At 55.6% G+C, this 15,851-nt stretch overlaps 1 protein-coding gene across 9 annotated transcripts in view; it reads left to right on the forward strand.

The window, feature by feature from the left end:
- LOC123746665 (regulator of G-protein signaling 7) overlaps nt 1-15,851 on the forward strand; it is a 390,003-nt gene that overhangs the window by 93,456 nt on the left and 280,696 nt on the right. For all 9 annotated transcript variants that reach the window (XM_069316820.1, XM_069316816.1, XM_069316824.1 and 6 more), the window contains one exon: nt 5,885-5,914. The gene's annotated coding sequence lies outside the window, so the exon portion shown is untranslated. The remainder of the gene's footprint in view (nt 1-5,884; nt 5,915-15,851) is intronic.

The following is a 15,851-nucleotide window of genomic DNA, read 5'->3' on the forward strand; positions in this document are numbered from 1 at the left end:
CACTCCTGGAGGTGTGGTAAGCCACCACCACCAACCCTGGCCCACACACTCCTGGAGGTGTGGTAAGCCTCCACCACCACCCTGGCCCACACACACTCCTGGAGGTGTGGTAAGCCCCCACCACCACCCTGGCCCACACACACTCCTGGAGGTGTGGTAAGCCTCCCACCACCACCCTGGCCCACACTCCTGGAGGTGTGGTAAGCCTCCACCACCACCCTGGCCCACACACACTCCTGGAGGTGTGGTAAGCCTCCACCACCACCCTGGCCCACACACACTCCTGGAGGTGTGGTAAGCCTCCACCACCACCCTGGCCCACACTCCTGGAGGTGTGGTAAGCCACCACCACCACCCTGGCCCACACTCCTGGAGGTGTGGTAAGCCTCCACCACCACCCTGGCCCACACTCCTGGAGGTGTGGTAAGCCACCACCACCACCCTGGCCCACACACACTCCTGGAGGTGTGGTAAGCCACCACCACCACCCTGGCCCACACTCCTGGAGGTGTGGTAAGCCTCCACCACCACCCTGGCCCACACTCCTGGAGGTGTGGTAAGCCACCACCACCACCCTGGCCCACACACACTCCTGGAGGTGTGGTAAGCCACCACCACCACCCTGGCCCACACTCCTGGAGGTGTGGTAAGCCACCACCACCACCCTGGCCCACACACACTCCTGGAGGTGTGGTAAGCCTCCACCACCACCCTGGCACACACTCCTGGAGGTGTGGTAAGCCTCCACCACCCTGGCCCACACTCCTGGAGGTGTGGTAAGCCACCACCACCACCCTGGCCCACACACACTCCTGGAGGTGTGGTAAGCCTCCACCACCACCCTGGCCCACACTCCTGGAGGTGTGGTAAGCCACCACCATCACCCTGGCCCACACACACTCCTGGAGGTGTGGTAAGCCTCCACCACCACCCTGGCCCACACTCCTGGAGGTGTGGTAAGCCACCACCACCACCCTGGCCCACACTCCTGGAGGTGTGGTAAGCCACCACCACCACCCTGGCCCACACACACTCCTGGAGGTGTGGTAAGCCACCACCACCACCCTGGCCCACACACACTCCTGGAGGTGTGGTAAGCCTCCTCCACCACCCTGGCCCACACTCCTGGAGGTGTGGTAAGCCACCACCACCACCCTGGCCCACACTCCTGGAGGTGTGGTAAGCCTCCACCACCACCCTGGCCCACACACACTCCTGGAGGTGTGGTAAGCCTCCACCCACCACCCTGGCCCACACACACTCCTGGAGGTGTGGTAAGCCTCCACCACCACCCTGGCCCACACTCCTGGAGGTGTGGTAAGCCACCACCACCACCCTGGCCCACACTCCTGGAGGTGTGGTAAGCCACCACCACCACCCTGGCCCACACACACTCCTGGAGGTGTGCTAAGCCTCCACCACCACCCTGGCCCACACTCCTGGAGGTGTGGTAAGCCACCACCACCACCCTGGCACACACTCCTGGAGGTGTGGTAAGCCTCCACCACCACCCTGGCCCACACTCCTGGAGGTGTGGTAAGCCACCACCACCACCCTGGCCCACACACACTCCTGGAGGTGTGGTAAGCCACCACCACCACCCTGGCCCACACTCCTGGAGGTGTGGTAAGCCACCACCACCACCCTGGCCCACACACACTCCTGGAGGTGTGGTAAGCCTCCACCACCACCCTGGCACACACTCCTGGAGGTGTGGTAAGCCTCCACCACCCTGGCCCACACTCCTGGAGGTGTGGTAAGCCACCACCACCACCCTGGCCCACACACACTCCTGGAGGTGTGGTAAGCCTCCACCACCACCCTGGCCCACACTCCTGGAGGTGTGGTAAGCCACCACCATCACCCTGGCCCACACACACTCCTGGAGGTGTGGTAAGCCTCCACCACCACCCTGGCCCACACTCCTGGAGGTGTGGTAAGCCACCACCACCACCCTGGCCCACACTCCTGGAGGTGTGGTAAGCCACCACCACCACCCTGGCCCACACACACTCCTGGAGGTGTGGTAAGCCTCCACCACCACCCTGGCCCACACTCCTGGAGGTGTGGTAAGCCACCACCACCACCCTGGCCCACACACACTCCTGGAGGTGTGGTAAGCCTCCACCACCACCCTGGCCCACACTCCTGGAGGTGTGGTAAGCCTCCACCACCACCCTGGCCCACACTCCTGGAGGTGTGGTAAGCCTCCACCACCACCCTGGCCCACACTCCTGGAGGTGTGGTAAGCCTCCACCACCACCCTGGCCCACACTCCTGGAGGTGTGGTAAGCCTCCACCACCACCCTGGCCCACACTCCTGGAGGTGTGGTAAGCCACCACCACCACCCTGGCCCACACTCCTGGAGGTGTGGTAAGCCTCCACCACCACCCTGGCCCACACACACTCCTGGAGGTGTGGTAAGCCACCACCACCACCCTGGCCCACACTCCTGGAGGTGTGGTAAGCCTCCACCACCACCCTGGCCCACACACACTCCTGGAGGTGTGGTAAGCCTCCACCACCACCCTGGCCCACACACACTCCTGGAGGTGTGGTAAGCCTCCACCACCACCCTGGCCCACACTCCTGGAGGTGTGGTAAGCCACCACCACCACCCTGGCCCACACTCCTGGAGGTGTGGTAAGCCACCACCACCACCCTGGCCCACACACACACTCCTGGAGGTGTGGTAAGCCTCCACCACCACCCTGGCCCACACTCCTGGAGGTGTGGTAAGCCACCACCACCACCCTGGCACACACTCCTGGAGGTGTGGTAAGCCTCCACCACCACCCTGGCCCACACTCCTGGAGGTGTGGTAAGCCACCACCACCACCCTGGCCCACACACACTCCTGGAGGTGTGGTAAGCCACCACCACCACCCTGGCCCACACACACTCCTGGAGGTGTGGTAAGCCACCACCACCACCCTGGCCCACACACACTCCTGGAGGTGTGGTAAGCCACCACCACCACCCTGGCCCACACTCCTGGAGGTGTGGTAAGCCTCCACCACCCTGGCCCACACTCCTGGAGGTGTGGTAAGCCTCCACCACCACCCTGGCCCACACACACTCCTGGAGGTGTGGTAAGCCACCACCACCACCCTGGCCCACACACACTCCTGGAGGTGTGGTAACCCTCCACCACCACCCTGGCACACACTCCTGGAGGTGTGGTAAGCCACCACCACCACCCTGGCCCACACACACTCCTGGAGGTGTGGTAACCCTCCACCACCACCCTGGCACACACTCCTGGAGGTGTGGTAAGCCTCCACCACCACCCTGGCCCACACTCCTGGAGGTGTGGTAAGCCACCACCACCACCCTGGCCCACACTCCTGGAGGTGTGGTAAGCCTCCACCACCCTGGCCCACACTCCTGGAGGTGTGGTAAGCCACCACCACCACCCTGGCCCACACTCCTGGAGGTGTGGTAAGCCACCACCACCACCCTGGCCCACACTCCTGGAGGTGTGGTAAGCCACCACCACCACCCTGGCCCACACACACTCCTGGAGGTGTGGTAAGCCACCACCACCCTGGCCCACATACACTCCTGGAGGTGTAATAAGCCTCCACCACCACCCTGGCCCACACTCCTGGAGGTGTGGTAAGCCACCACCACCACCCTGGCCCACACACACTCCTGGAGGTGTGGTAAGCCTCCACCACCACCCTGGCCCACACACACTCCTGGAGGTGTGGTAAGCCACCACCACCACCCTGGCACACACTCCTGGAGGTGTGGTAAGCCACCACCACCCTGGCCCACACACACTCCTGGAGGTGTGGTAAGCCACCACCACCACCCTGGCACACACTCCTGGAGGTGTGGTAAGCCACCACCACCCTGGCACACACTCCTGGAGGTGTGGTAAGCCACCACCACCACCCTGGCACACACTCCTGGAGGTGTGGTAAGCCTCCACCACCCTGGCCCACACTCTCCTCCACTTTGTTATAAGCTAAGAATTGTGTGAAGAAGTTGTGACGCATGCACTCAGTATGCAGCGGCCGCTGTCACGGCTCCTACTCGGCCACCACACTGGCTTGGGAATGGTGGTGGGCCTTCCTGGGGGGTGCTTGGCGTGGACCCCCGTGGCTCCTGGGGTCACCAGCTGCTGCTCCCTCGCTCTCTGGTGAGTCTCCCGGCCTGGGGTAGACCCCCGTGGCTCCTGGGGTCACCAGCTGCTGCTCCCCGCTCTCTGGTGAGTCTCCCGGCCTGGGGTAGACCCCCGTGGCTCCTGGGGTCACCAGCTGCTGCTCCCTCGCTCTCTGGTGAGTCTCCCGGCCTGGGGTAGACCCCCGTGGCTCCTGGGGTCACCAGCTGCTGCTCCCTCGCTCTCTGGTGAGTCTCCCGGCCTGGGGGAGAGCCCCGTGGCTCCTGGGGTCCCCAGCTGCTGCTCCCTCGCTCTCTGGTGAGTCTCCCGGCCTGGGGGAGAGCCCCGTGGCTCCTGGGGTCACCAGCTGCTGCTCCCTCGCTCTCTGGTGAGTCTCCCGGCCTGGGGGAGAGCCCCGTGGCTCCTGGGGTCACCAGCTGCTGCTCCCTCGCTCTCTGGTGAGTCTCCCGGCCTGGGGGAGACCCCGTGGCTCCTGGGGTCACCAGCTGCTGCTCCCTCGCTCTCTGGTGAGTCTCCCGGCCTGGGGGAGAGCCCCGTGGCTCCTGGGGTCACCAGCTGCTGCTCCCTCGCTCTCTGGTGAGTCTCCCGGCCTGGGGGAGAGCCCCGTGGCTCCTGGGGTCACCAGCTGCTGCTCCCTCGCTCTCTGGTGAGTCTCCCGGCCTGGGGGAGATCCTGTGGCTCCTGCTGGGGATGTATACTATGTATAGTGAGTATACTATGTATACTTAACAACAATTCATGCCGAGTTCGTGAGCGATCATAAAGTTATTACCTAGGTTTACTGTGCTATATTTGGCCGTGTGTTCACATGAGCTGTTGTTGCCGGCACCCGGCACACAGCTCCCAGGTGTGTTAAAGTGGGGGGGGGGGATGCCACCATGTTGTCCTCGCCTATTTGACCTGCAGGCTCGAGCCTGACCTCCTAAGCCCCGCCTTTCGACCCTCGTGCTGTTTCAAGTCACCCTTCACTCCATTTTCTCAAGTTTAAATGTAAAGTTGTGTATTGAATTGCTTTTAACAGCTTCCTCGTCGAGTCCCGTCCACTTATTTACGACTCACAGACAGTAGCAGATCTTTCTGACATCTGTGTGACGCGTCTGTTTTTCCCAGTTTCTAATTCTGTCTCTTGTTCTACTATTCATGACGTGAACATTGCTTCTATATCTCGTGTGTGTGTGTGTGTGTGTGTGTGTGTGTGTGTGTGTGTGTGTGTGTGTGTGTGTGTGTGTGTGTGTGTGTGTGTGTGTATTCACCTATTTCTGTCTGCAGGATCGAGGGGGATTATCAGGGGGAAAGCGCCAAGCCGTTACGACTATATATATATATATATATAGCACTGGGAAGGGGTCAGGATAAGGATTTGGGATGGGACAGTGGGAAAGGAATGGTGCCCAACCACTTGTGGACGGTCCCACTTGTTTAAGGCCCCAAAGATAGGCACACCTTGCCCCAGAGAGACAGAAACAGAGACAGACAGAGAGAGTATTGTAGTGGTATTCATTATATCTGATATGAAATTTCAGAGTTATGTGAAGTTCATAACTCCTCCTGAACGTTTTGTAAAGTTCATCATAGAATTAAGTGATGTTCACTAATTTGTATAACTTTTGTATCAAGTTCATTATATTTCTGAACTGAAGTTTTTTCATATGACTTGTTTATTTCAACAGAGTTCAACTCTGGACGGGTGTTCACCATATTAACTTAAGTCAAGTTTCGTTTACATAAGTAATTTCCTTTGTGTTATTCCTCAGGGTTTTGGCCGCCGGCGGTACTTAAAGACGGTAAGTTGGCCTCGTGTGCCTCCTGCGTCCCACCACAGCCTGGAGAGTCCAGCAGTAAGTATATGGTGGCACCTTGAGCGTGTTGGTGTCGGCGCAGCTCCACCTGTTCTTGTAACGGTCCGTCCTGGGGCCAGATTCACGAAGCAGTTACGCAAGTACTTATGAACCTGGGGCCAGATTCACGAAGCAGTTACGCAAGTACTTATGAACCTGGGGCCAGATTCACGAAGCAGTTACGCAAGCACTAATGAACCTGGGGCCAAATTCACGAAGTAGTTACTCAAGCACTTACGAACCTGGGGCCAGATTCACGAAGCAGTTACGCAAGCGCTTACGAACCTGGGGCTAGACTCACGAAGCAGTTACGCAAGCACTTACGAACCTGTACATCTTTTCTCAATCTTTGGCGGCTTTGTTTACAATTATTAAACAGTTAATGAGCTCGGAAGCACCAGGAGGCTGTTTATAACAATAACAACAGTTGATTGGCAAGTTTTCATGCTTGTAAACTGTTTAATAAATGTAAACAAAGCCGTCAAAGATTGAGGAAAGATGTACACGTTCGTAAGTGCTTGCGTAACTGCTTCGTGAATCTGGCCCCAGGTTCGTAGGTACTTGCGTAACTGCTTCGTGAATCTGGCCCCCTGGTGGCGGGGCTGGTCTCCGGGACAACAAAGGTACAACTACAGGTATATAGTGTGGAGAGGAAAGGTGCCTCATGCCACCGCTAATATTACCTAACGATAAACATCACGTCACTTAAGAGTTGATTACTCATACTAAACCATGTTAGGTGATTTATAGCCGGAGTAAGTGTGTGTTGGGCTGTGTATTGCTGTGGTTCACAGTCACGCCTGGCGGACCTTGGTGGTGTTGGGGTGGGTAGGTGTGTGGGTGGGGGGGGGGTGTGTGTGTGTGTGTGTGGGTGTGTGTGTGTGTGTGTGTGTGTGTGTGTGTGTGTGTGTGTGTGTGTGTGTGTGTGTGTGTGTGTGTGTGTGTGTGGGTTTGTGTGGGTTTGTGTGGGTGTGTGTGTGTGTGTGTGTGTGTGTGTGTGTGTGTGTGTGTGTGTGTGTGTGTGTGTGTGTGTGTGTGTGTGTGGGGTGGGTGTGTGTGGGTTTGTGTGTGTGTGTGGGTTTGTGTGGGTGTGTGTGTGTGTATGTGTGTGTGTGTGTGTGTGTGTGTGTGTGTGTGTGTGTGTGTGTGTGTGGGTGGGTGGGTGGGTGGGTGTGTGTGTGGGTGGGGGGGGGGTGCAGGCACTCTCATGCAAGTGGTTATTAACTGTTACCTGGGTATGGTGTTAACTGTTACCTGGGTATGGTGTTAACTGTTACCTGGGTATGGTGTTAACTGTTACCTGGGTATGGTGTTAACTGTTACCTGGGTATGGTGTTAACTGTTACCTGGGAATAAAGAAAATACCGTCTGCCGTCGTTCTACTGTCCAGCTCAGTTGGAGTGGACGGTAGAGCGACGGTCTCGCTTCATGCAGGTCGGCGTTCAATCCCTCGACCGTCCACAAGTGGTTGGGCACCATTCCTTCCCCCCGTCCCATCCCCAATCCATATCCTGACCCCCGACGTATGCAAATTCAATGTAAAGGGCGTATGCGAACACAGATATGCTGGAAATAATTAAGGATTAGAATGCAGTTACCACCATCCCAAAAATGTTTAAATATACTTAGGAAAGGTCAGTGTGGATTTGGACCATGTAGGAAAGGTCAGTGTGGATTTGGACCATGTAGAAAAGGTCAGTGTCTATTTGGACCATGTAGAAAAGGTCAGTGTGGATTTGGACCATGTAGAAAAGGTCAGTGTGGATTTGGACCATGTAGAAAAGGTCAGTGTGGATTTGGACCATGTAAGAAAGGTCAGTGTGGATTTGGACCATGTAAGAAAGGTCAGTGTGGATTTGGACCATGTAGAAAAGGTCAGTGTGGATTTGGACCATGTAGAAAAGGTCAGTGTCGATTTGGACCATGTAGGAAAGGTCAGTGTGGATTTGGACCACGTAGGAAAGGTCAGTGTCGATTTGGACCATGTAGGAAAGGTCAGTGTCGATTTGGCCCATGTAGGAAAGGTCAGTGTCGATTTGGCCCATGTAGGAAAGGTCAGTGTCGATTTGGCCCATGTAGGAAAGTTCAGTGTGGATTTGGACCATGTAAGAAAGGTCAGTGTCGATTTGGAACCATGTAGGAAAGGTCAGTGTCGATTTGGAACCATGTAAGAACGGTCAGTGTCGATTTGGAACCATGTAGGAAAGGTCAGTGTCGATTTGGACCATGTAGGAAAGGTCAGTGTCGATTTGGAACCATGTAGGAAAGGTCAGTGTCGATTTGAACCATGTAGAAAAGGTCAGTGTCGATTTGGAACCATGTAGGAAAGGTCAGTGTGGATTTGAACCATGTAGGAAAGGTCAGTGTGGATTTGGACCATGTAGGAAAGGTCAGTGTGGATTTGGACCATGTAGGTTTTGTGCGAGACCTCACTAGAAGACAGAAAATGCTACACAGCTGGCCAGACCTTCACGTGAAGGGCACAGAGCGCTACACAGTGGCAAGGAAGATAATGGACTTGCAGGAAACTTAAATGTTTATACCAAGCTGAAAGAGATTTCAAAATGGGAAACAGTGTGTGGATCTGGCTGACAGAGCCACTTGCATACCTTGAGGTGCTTCCGGGGCTTAGCGTCCCCGCGGCCCGGTCGTCGACCAGGCCTCCTGGTTGCTGGACTGATCAACCAGGCTGTTGGACGCGGCTGCTCGCAGCCTGACGTATGAGTCACAGCCTGGTTGATCAGGTATCCTTTGGAGGATACAATTACACACCAAATAAGGAACTACAACTAGGACAGGCAACTGCCCTACAACAATCACCACTTGGCCGAACAAACTCAATATATCCACGCATAATGGACCTGTCAAAATAGTCTCCCAGTCAAACTACCCCAAATAGACTAACCTCATTCATCTTTGCCAACATACAAGGACTCAAAACACGAACAAACAACAAAGTACAATTCATAAATGGCCTCCTCACTGAGTCAAACGCTGTATTTGGACTTTTCTCAAACCCAGGCAGGGGAATTGTTGGACAGTGAGATCTGGATAACAGGATATAACCTATACAGGTAGATTAGGTGATAGGGTAATTAGGTCACACGGAGGAGTGGGTCTGTATATTAGGGCAAGACCTTGTATGCTCGGAGCTCCTTAACGTTACAAATGAGGTGGTAGAGGTACTGGGAGTAAAAATAAACTTAGTTAAAAAATTTTTTAAGTTTTGCCCCGAGGGGCGAGTTTATTGGGCAGCGCCACTCATCTTAGTTATTATTCTAATATAGAAACCGCCAGATGCAACGGCCGAGGAATTCACAGAACAGATAAACAAACTAGAAGATAGCCTCGATAATTTGGCGAACCCGATACCTGATATCTTCTTCCTAGGTGACTAAGTCTAAGATGATTCCTAGATGACTATTCTTCCTAGTCTAAGATGGTGAATAGCAAACAATATTATACCAGGAAATATATCGGGATATAACCAACCACATATTAGAGAAATACTTAGATTCTGTGGCAAGTGACAAGATATCGACCAGCAGATATCGGAGCCAACTAGAAACGGAAATATTCTAGATCTGGTCTTTACACACATTAAAGATATAACCAGGAACATTACGATATCAGATACACATACTGAGATAAGGGGGGTAGAAGGCCGTGTAAGCCCCGGGGGGGGGAGGCCGTGTGAGCCGAGAACGGGGGGGGGGGGGAGGAGGCCGTGTGAGCCACGGGGGGGGGGGGGAGGAGGCCGTGTGAGCCCCGGGGGGGAGGAGGCCGTGTGAGCCCAGGGGGGGGGGGAGGAGGCCGTGTGAGCCCCGGGGGGGGGGAGGAGGCCGTGTGAGCCCCGGGGGGGAGGAGGCCGTGTGAGCCCCGGGGGGGAGGAGGCCGTGTGAGCCCCGGGGGGGGAGGAGGCCGTGTGAGCCCCGGGGGGGGAGGAGGCCGTGTGAGCCCCGGGGGGGAGGAGGCCGTGTGAGCCCCGGGGGGGAGGAGGCCGTGTGAGCCCCGGGGGGAGGAGGCCGTGTGAGCCCCGGGGGGGGGAGGAGGCCGTGTGAGCCCCGGGGGGGGGAGGAGGCCGTGTGAGCCCCGGGGGGGGGAGGAGGCCGTGTGAGCCCCGGGGGGGGGGAGGAGGCCGTGTGAGCCCCGGGGGGGGGGGAGGAGGCCGTGTGAGCCCCGGGGGGGGGAGGAGGCCGTGTGAGCCCCGGGGGGGGAGGAGGCCGTGTGAGCCCCGGGGGGGGGGAGGAGGCCGTGTGAGCCCCGGGGGGGGAGGAGGCCGTGTGAGCCCCGGGGGGGAGGAGGCCGTGTGAGCCCCGGGGGGGAGGAGGCCGTGTGAGCCCCGGGGGGGAGGAGGCCGTGTGAGCCCCGGGGGGAGGAGGCCGTGTGAGCCCCGGGGGGGAGGAGGCCGTGTGAGCCCCGGGGGGGGGGGAGGAGGCCGTGTGAGCCCCGGGGGGGGGAGGAGGCCGTGTGAGCCCCGGGGGGGGGAGGAGGCCGTGTGAGCCCCGGGGGGGGGAGGAGGCCGTGTGAGCCCCGGGGGGGTTGAGTCCGTGTGAGCCCCGGGGGGGTATGAGTCCGTGTGAGCCCCGGGGGGGAGGAGGCCGTGTGAGCCCCGGGGGGGGACGAGGCCGTGTGAGCCCCGGGGAGGGGAGGAGGTCGTGTGAGCCCCGGGGGGGTATGAGTCCGTGTGAGCCCCCGGGGGGGGTATGAGTCCGTGTGAGCCCCCGGGGGGGTATGAGTCCGTGTGAGCCCCCGGGGGGGTATGAGTCCGTGTGAGCCCCCGGGGGGGGAGGGACTGGTAATAAAAACTAATAAAAGTGGTCAACACAGTTTTATTGTGGTACGTGAAGACGGGTCAACACAATAGTGGTGGACGTGACCCCCCCTGGACCAACCCCGGGGGTGCTGGGGTGTAGTTACTCTGGTACTGGTGTAATTACCTAAGTGTAGTTACAGGATGAGAGCTACGCTCGTGGTGTCCCGTCTTCCCAGCACTCTTTGTCATATAAGCCTTTGAAACTAATCACGGTCTTGGCCTCCACCACCTCACCTAACTTGTTCACGTGTGTGTGTGTGTGTGTGTGTGTGTGTGTGTGTGTGTGTGTGTGTGTGTGTGTGTGTGTGTGTGTGTAATTACCTAAGTGTAATTACCTAAGTGTAGTTACTGGATGAGAGCTACGCTCGTGGTGTCCCGTCTTCCCAGCACTCTTTGTCATATAACGCTTTGAAACTACTGACGGTCTTGGCCTCCACCACCTTCTCACCTAACTTGTTCCAACCGTCTACCACTCTGTTTGCGAAAGTGAATTTTCTTATATTTCTTCGGCATCTGTGTTTAGCTAGTTTAAATCTTGTAGCCTCCTACAAGATGACCTAGACAGACTGAGTGAATGGTCCAACAAATGGCTGTTGAAGTTCAACCCGAGTAAATGCAAAGTAATCACACACACACACACACCTGTGTGTGTGTGTGTGTTCACCTAGTTGTGCTTGCGGGGGTTGAGCTCTGCTCTTTAGGCTCACCTCTCAACTGTCAATCAACTGTTCCTAACTACTATTTCCCCCCCCACACACACACAGGAAGCCGCCCGTGGCCGCTGTCTAACTCCCAGGTACCTATTTACTGATAGGTAACAAGGGCATCAGGGTGAAAGAAACTCTGCTTATTGTTTCTCGCCGGTGCTCGGAATCGAACCCTGGGACCACAGGATCACGCGTCCTGGGTGCTGTCCGCTCAGCCACCGGCCCCTGTGTAACTACCACCCACTGGACGGTGTGCGGTAGTTAGTGTGGTACAGGTGTGTGTGTGTGTGTGGTAGTTACTGTGGGACAGGTGTGTGTGGTAGTCACTGGTACAGGTGTGTGCATGGCTGTGTGTGTGGTAGTCACTGGTACAGGTGTGTGCATGGCTGTGTGTGTGGTAGTCACTGGTACAGGTGTGTACACAGCTGCGTGTGTATCAGCTCCACCAAGACACAGGTGTCGCGTGAGTGTGTGTGTACTACACACAGACCAGGTGACACATAGTGATACACTGACACACTGTGTCGATACATTGATTATTCCTACTAGTACAAGTGTGACATTTCCCGCAATGCGACATTTTTCTGGAAATGTCCCGTCTTTACCACGTGTTAGAGCGGTGATGCCTCTCCTGTAAGGCCTGGTAGATGACCGGGCCGCGGGGTCGCTGAGCCCCGAGATCACCTCAAGGTAAGGTTGTTTACAACTTTTTTTATTGTGGAATATGTTCGGTTGCTTTGTTTCATCTTGTTTGGGGGGGGGGGGATCCTGGTGTCCCCGGGACGGTGGGGTATACCTGCTCAGTTTACACTAATACCAGGGGGGGGGGGGGATCCTGGTGTCCCCGGGACGGTGGGGTATACCTGCTCAGTTTACACTAATACCAGGGGGGGGGATCCTGGTGTCCCCGGGACGGTGGGGTATACCTGCTCAGTTTACACTAATACCAGGTATACTCCAGGTGTTGACGTATAGAGTTAGTGGTACACCTTAGCGTGTGTTGTTCACGTGCGTGAGGTCAATGGTTCTAGCGACACTCTTCTCTTTGTCTTGGGTTTCTTCATGTAAGAAGGAAGTTGAAAAATTAACTCTCCAAAGTTCGTTTGGCAATTTTATTAAGACGGTGTTAAGAGATGCGTTTCATTGACCCTTATCAACATTATCAAGGGAAGAGTTCGAATGGTTACAAGTTGGTTGATGAATAAGATTAAGCCACTCAAAAGGTTGCACGGGCATGAATAGCCCGTAGAGTTACAAGGTTATTGTTTTAGATTCGACTCCAGGGGAACAAAAAATTCCAAGTAGCACGGGCTATGGTGAGCCCGTAGTGGACTTACCTGGCACAGGAGCGGGGCAAGTAGCACGGGCTATGGTGAGCCCGTAGTGGACTTACCTGGCACAGGAGCGGGGCAAGTAGCACGGGCTATGGTGAGCCCGTAGTGGACTTACCTGGCACAGGAGCGGGGAAAGTAGCACGGGTTATGGTGAGCCCGTAGTGGACTTACCCGGCACAGGAGCGGGGCAAGTAGCACGGGCTATGGTGAGCCCGTAGTGGACTTACCTGGCACAGGAGCGGGGCAAGTAGCACGGGCTATGGTGAGCCCGTAGTGGACTTACCTGGCACAGGAGCGGGGCAAGTAGCACGGGCTATGGTGAGCCCGTAGTGGACTTACCTGGCACAGGAGCGGGGCAAGTAGCACGGGCTATGGTGAGCCCGTAGTGGACTTACCTAGCACAGGAGCGGGGATGTATATCGTAAGTTACAAGATAAAAATTAAGCCGCAGTAGAGGTGGCACGGGCATGAATAGCCCGTAGAGTTACAAAGTGAATGATTGATGAAGATTAAGCCGCCCAAGAGAACACTCAAGGTGCTTCCTTGAGTGTTACAAGATCTTGTGCTTCAGAGTACATAGTTGGGAATGAGGTGAAGGTGAAGCATTTATGGGCGAATTGCCCCATTGGTAAGATGCCGAGTGCTCCACTTTCCCCGACTTGGTGTGTTCTTTTGGTAATTACTGGACGGTAGAGCGACGGTCTCGCTTCATGCAGATCGGCGTTCAATCCCCGACCGTCCACAAGTATTTGGGCACCATTCCTTTCCCCCGTCCCATCCCAAATCCTTATCCTGACCCCTTCCCAGTGCTATATAGTCATAATGGCTTGGCGCTTTTCCCCTGAAGATTCCCTTTCCCTTCCATAATGCGTGAGCAGTGTATTGTTTGGTGTTCTTCTGGAAGATGTCTGAGAAGACGACGTTTGGTGGTAGATGGCTTGGTTTGCGTCATGTATAATGCCTCGCTTAAGAATCGACTTGAGAATGGTCCAGGACGGACCGAAACGTCGTCGTCCCTTCAATTTCTAGTGTGTGGTCTGGTCAACATACTTCAGCCACGTTATTGTGACTCATCGCCTGCATGCCTCGCTTAATATCCTGCGACAATAGAAGTCTGAATACTATTTTTGCTCGGTGTATTAAAGTCTTTTTTACCTGAATATTGACTGGCTAGTTATGCGTGTTCTAGACGTAATGTCTGATGGCGGCGCCACACTCCACCACAGACCCCAAGCCTTCTCTATAATATTGTGTTGACGATGGTAGGTTAACACCATCTGGTCACCATTTGGTCCGGGAGACATCTCCCGTCACGCTGGGTGCAGTCGCACCTCCACAGATCTCCAGTATCAGCTCTTGATACTGGTGATGGCTCAAAAGGGCCACCACTTACGGGCTATTCATGCCCGTGCCACCTTTTGGGTGGCTTAATCTTCATCAATCAATCAATCGGTAGGTTAAGCACTTAGAGGAAGACGGTTTGGTGAAGTAGCGACTTCATCTGTTTGTTGACGACGGGGAATGGCTTTGGGATCCAAGGGCCAGATTCACGAAGCAGTTACGCAAGTACCTACGAACCTGGGGCCAGATTCACGAAGCAGTTACGCAAGTACCTACGAACCTGGGGCCAGATTCACGAAGCAGTTACGCAAGTACCTATGAACCTGGGGCCAGATTCACGAAGCAGTTACGCAAGTACCTACGAACCTGGGGCCAGATTCACGAAGCAGTTACGCAAGTACCTACGAACCTGGGGCCAGATTCACGAAGCAGTTACGCAAGTACCTACGAACCTGGGGCCAGATTCACGAAGCAGTTACGCAAGCACCTTCGAACGTGTACATCTTTCCTCAATCTTTGACGGCTTTGGTTACATTTATTAAGCAGTTTACAAGCATGAAAACTTGCCAATCAACTGTTGTTATTGTTATAAACAGCCTCCTGGTGCTTCCGAGCTCATTAACTGTTTAATAATTGTAACCAAAGCCGCCAAAGATTGAGAAAAGATGGACAGGTTCGTAAGTGCTTGCGTAACTGCTTCGTGAATCTGACCCCAAGAATCCAGATACATTTCTTTAGTGTTTCCGAAGACAGAGAGAAGCGAAGTGGTCAGCAGGCGAGCTCGACCGTAGACCCACATTCTGACATTAACAATCAGACACAGAGGTTGGCAGCCGTGTCCGGGACACGCTTAGTGCTGTTGGCAGGACTTACAAGTGGCTTGGATGACAGAGGACTCCACTACGGGCTCACCATAGCCCGTGCTACTTGGAACTTTTGGTTGCAAATAGCGAATCTTAAACAACAACACAGAGTAAAAGACCATGAAGCAACCTAGGGACCTCGTAGCCTGGTGGATAGCGCGCAGGATTCGTAATTCTGTGGCGCGGGTTCGATTCCCGCACGAGGCAGAAACAAATGGGCAAAGTTTCTTTCACCCTGAATGCCCCTGTTACCTAGCAGTAAATAGGTACCTGGGATTTAGTCAGCTGTCACGGGCTGCTTCCTGGGGGTGGAGGCCTGGTCGAGGACCGGGCCGCGGGGACACTAAAGCCCCGAAATCATCTCAAGATAAGATAACCTCAAGATAAGCTAACAATGTCGTGACCGGGGACGGTAGCGGCTTTCCGTGTCAACTTTATGCTCCAGTAATCTGAGATCTGCCAGAAAATCTCTCACCTTCCGTGTCCCCTGGTGCAGATTGGCCTGGTGATAGAGCCATTAATGGTGCATAATTACTCCAGTCTTCTCGTGGCAGTGAAGAGCCAGTCACACACTGGCCTGACTGCCTGCCACCCTTCACTACTGACTGTGTGCTTTAGTCTCTCTCACGATAGTAATGTTTGTTAATGGGGGTAGTGGTAGTCCTATACTCCACCAGCTACCATTGATGGTTCACTGGTCCCTGGAAGCCTCCACCAGCTAGCGAGGACGGCCACGTCGCCCTGGAAGCCTCCACCAGCTAGCGAGGACGGCCACGTCCCCCTGGAAGCCTCCACCAGCTAGCGAGGACGGCCACGTCCCCC

Source organism: Procambarus clarkii, chromosome 85 (genome assembly GCF_040958095.1).
Source record: "Procambarus clarkii isolate CNS0578487 chromosome 85, FALCON_Pclarkii_2.0, whole genome shotgun sequence".
Lineage (NCBI taxonomy): Eukaryota > Metazoa > Arthropoda > Malacostraca > Decapoda > Cambaridae > Procambarus > Procambarus clarkii.